Genomic DNA, 4,239 nt, shown 5'->3' on the forward strand with positions numbered 1-4,239 from the left:
ACCAGCTGTCCAAAGTTGCACTTCTGTTTATGCTAATAACTTTTGAACCGTATGGGCTAGAAACAAAATTCTTTTTTTCATCTGATTCCTTGGGTCAAGACGAATCGACGCCACTATATGACGTCATTTTCCGTCATGAAAATTTTCCCGCCATTTTGAATTTTCCGAAAAACCTACTTTTTCGAACTCCTCCTAGGGCGTTATTCTGATTTTCACAAAAATTGGACCAGATCATCTTCAGACCATGACTGCAAAAAGTTATCAAAAGCTTTTCGATAGATCCATCCGTTCTCGACTAGGGCACAAATGAATTCGACTGAAAGCTTGCAAAATCACACTTAAGGGTATATCTCCAAAAAGATTTATCGTATTTTGACCAAACTTCATACATGTCATCACAAGCATGACTTAAGCCAACATGCAGTGTTTCAGTGCAGTGCCGCCTACTGGTCCGGAGATACGAAAAATGGCTATTTTGGCTAATAACTTCTGAATGGTTTGTCCAGAAATCATAAATGTGGTCACATCAGATTCAGGGTATCATGCCGAGTCGAATGATAACCATTATTACCATACCAGCCATTTTGGCCGTCGGCCATTTTGAATTTTGTGCTAAAATGCTGTATTTTATGAACGCATCAGCGTATCGTCACAAAACTCGGTATGGGTCATCAGCATAATGCCCTGAACCAGCCTGAGAAGTTTCGGACCAGCGCCACCTAGTGGTAAAATCAAATATTCAAATGCTTATCAATATGGGTGTGGTCAACTTATTTTCAAAAGAGTCATGACGTTAGACTCCTGAATCCCTGCTGAGTCTAACGATACCAAACATGCTAGGTTTCGACTTATGGTTTGTCCGCCATTTTGAATTTTGCGAAAAACCTACTTTTTCGAACTCATCTTAGGCTGTTGGTCTGATTATTATGAAAATTGAACCAGATCATCTTCAGACCATTCTGGCAAAAAGTTATCAAAAGCTTTTTGATAAACTCAACCCTTCTCAAAAAACACGCAAATTAATTTAACACAGAGCACCCAGTTTGGACTCATGGCTGTATCTCTGCAATGATTGATCATATTTAGACCAAACTTCGTACAAATCATCCCAAGCAAGACCAGAGCCTACATGCTGAGTTTCGTCGCAACACCACCTACTGGTCTGGAGATTCAAAAAAGCCAAAATAGCCATTATTTTTGCTTATAGCTTCAAATATGTTTGTTCAAAAATCATAAATTTGGTCTTGTTAGATTAGGGGCATCATGCCGAGTCGAATGATATCCAATTTTCCCATATCAGCCATTTTGGTTGTCGGCCATTTTGAATTTTGTGCAAAAATGCTGTATTTTATGAACGCATTAGCGTATTGTTACGAAACTCGGTATGAGTCATTAGCACAAGGTCCCGAAGGAGCCTGAGAAGCTTCAAACCAGCGCCACCTAGTTTTTTTTTTAATATGTTTATAACTTTTGATCTGGTTGACTTATTTTCACGGGAGTCATATCCTTAGCAAGTGTCATTGCTACCTCACTCTGACCATACCACATTAATTTGGTCACAGCACCACCTATTGATCAAAAGTGATAAACCATTAAATCTTTATTATTGACTGTATATATCATTTTTCAGCTCTTTTGCCTAAAATGATCCTAATAGGTCTTTAATTGCTTACTGTTGCAGCTGGTCTGATGCTCCCAGCCATCTTGGCTGGCTTGCTGTGCCTTTTTTGCTTGGCCCCGTAATTGCTGCTTACAGCTATATTTATTATTATTATTATTATTATTATTATTATTATTATTATTATTATTATTATTATTATTATTATTATTATTATTATTATTAGGGCCCGAGCACCGATGGTGTGAGGACCCTATTGGAATTGCTCCGTTTATTATTATTATTATTATTATTATTATTAGGGCCCGAGCACCGATGGTGTGAGGACCCTATTGGAATTGCTCCGTTTATTATTATTATTATTATTATTATTAGGGCCAAAGCCCTGTAAGGGGCTGAAGGCCCTTTTGTTTTCTTTAGGATTATTAGGGGCCAAGCACCGAAGGTGCTTAGGCACCTATTGTTATTGTTAGTTTTCTTATTATTATTATTCTTCCGCTCTTGGAGTCTATGGCAGCCCATAGAACCGTATGGTAAAAAGTTGTGAAATTTGGCACACAGTTAGAGGACAGTCTGAACTGTGTCCATAGCTAATTTGGAGTCTCTAACTCAATCCCTCTAGCGCCACCAGCTGTCCAAAGTTGCACTTCTGTTTATGCTAATAACTTTTGAACCGTATGGGCTAGAAACAAAATTCTTTTTTCCTCTGATTCCTTGGGTCAAGGCGAATCGATTGCACTATATGACGTCATTTTCCGTCATGAAAATTTTCCTGCCATTTTTATTTTTCTGAAAAACCTACTTTTTCGAACTCCTCCTAGGGCGTTACTCCGATTTTCACAAAAATTGGACCAGATCATCTTCAGACCATGACTGCAAAAAGTTATCAAAAGCTTTTCGATAGATCCATCCGTTCTCGAATAGGGCACAAATGAATTCGACCGAAAGCTCGCAAAATCACACTTAAGGCTATATCTCCAAAATGATTTATCGTATTTTGACCAAACGTCATACATGTCATCACAAGCATGACTTAAGCCAACATGCTGTGTTTCCGTGCAGTGCCACCTACTGGTCCGGAGATACGAAAAATGGCTATTTTGGCTAATAACTTCTGAATGGTTTGTCCAGAAATCATAAATGTGGTCACGTCAGATTCAGGGTATCATGCCGAGTTGAATGAAAACCATTATTACCATATCAGCCATTTTGGCCGTCGGCCATTTTGAATTTTGTGCTAAAATGCTGTATTTTATGAACGCATCAGCGTATCGTCACAAAACTCGGTATGGGTCATCAGCATGATGCCCTGAACCAGCCTGAGAAGTTTCGCACCAGCGCCACCTAGTGGTAAAATCAAATATTCAAATGCTTATCACTTTGACTGTGGTCGACTTGTTTTTAAAAGAGTCATGTCCTTAGACTCCTGAATCCCTGCTGAGTCCAACGATACCAAACATGTTAGGTTTCGAAATATGGTTTGTCCGCCATGTTGAATTTTGCAAAAAACTACTTTTTCGAACTCGTCCTAGACGCTTCATTTGATTGTCATGAAAATCAAACCAGATCATCTTCAGTCCATTCTGGCAAAAAGTTATCAAAAGCTTTTCGGTAAATCAAACCATTCTCAAATAACACGCAAATTAATTTAACGTAAAGCACCCAATTTGGACTCATGGCTGTATCTCTGCAATGCTTTATCATATTCAGACCAAAGTTCATACATATCATCCCAAGCAAGACCAGAGCCTACATGCTGAGTTTTGGTGCAGCGCCACCTACTGGTTTGGATATACAAAAATGGTTATTTTTGCTTGCAGCTTCAGATAGGTTTGTCCAAAAATCATAACTTTGGTCTTGTTAGATTAGGGGCATCATGCCGAGTCGAATGATAACCATTATTACCATATCAGCCATTTTGGTCGTCGGCCATTTTTAATTTTGTGCAAAAATGCTGTATTTTACGAACACATTAGCATATCATCACAAAACTCGATATGGGTCTCAGTACGATGCCCTGAACGAGCCTGAGAAGTTTCGCACCAGCGCCACCTAGTGGTAAAATCAAATATTCAAATGCTTATCGCTATGAGTGTGGTCGACTTATTTTCAAAGTAGTCATGATCTTAGACTCCCGAATCCCTGCTGAGTCCAACGATACCAAACATGCTAGGTTTCGACTTATGGTCTGTCCGCCATGTTGAATTTTGCGAAAAACCTGCTTTTTCGAACTTGTCCTAGATGCTTAATTTGATTGTCATGAAATCAGATCAGATCATCTTCAGTCCATTCTGGCAAAAAGTTATCAAAAGCTTTTCAGTAAATCAAACCATTCTCAAATAACACGCAAATTAATTTAACGCATAGCACCCAATTTGGACTCATGGCTGTATCTCTGCAATGCTTTATCATATTCAGACGAAACCTCATACATATCATCCCAAGCAAGACCAGAGCCTACATGCTGAGTTTTGCCATAACGCCACCTACTGGTCTGGAGATACAAAAAAGCCAATATAGCCATTATTTTTGCTTATAGCTTCAGATAGGTTTGTCAAAAAATGATAAAGTTGGTCTTTTTCAATTCGGGGCATCATGCCGAGTCGAATGATATCCAATTT

The sequence above is a fragment of the Megalobrama amblycephala genome, linkage group LG9 (assembly GCF_018812025.1).
Source record: "Megalobrama amblycephala isolate DHTTF-2021 linkage group LG9, ASM1881202v1, whole genome shotgun sequence".
In the NCBI taxonomy this organism is placed as follows: Eukaryota; Metazoa; Chordata; class Actinopteri; order Cypriniformes; family Xenocyprididae; genus Megalobrama; species Megalobrama amblycephala.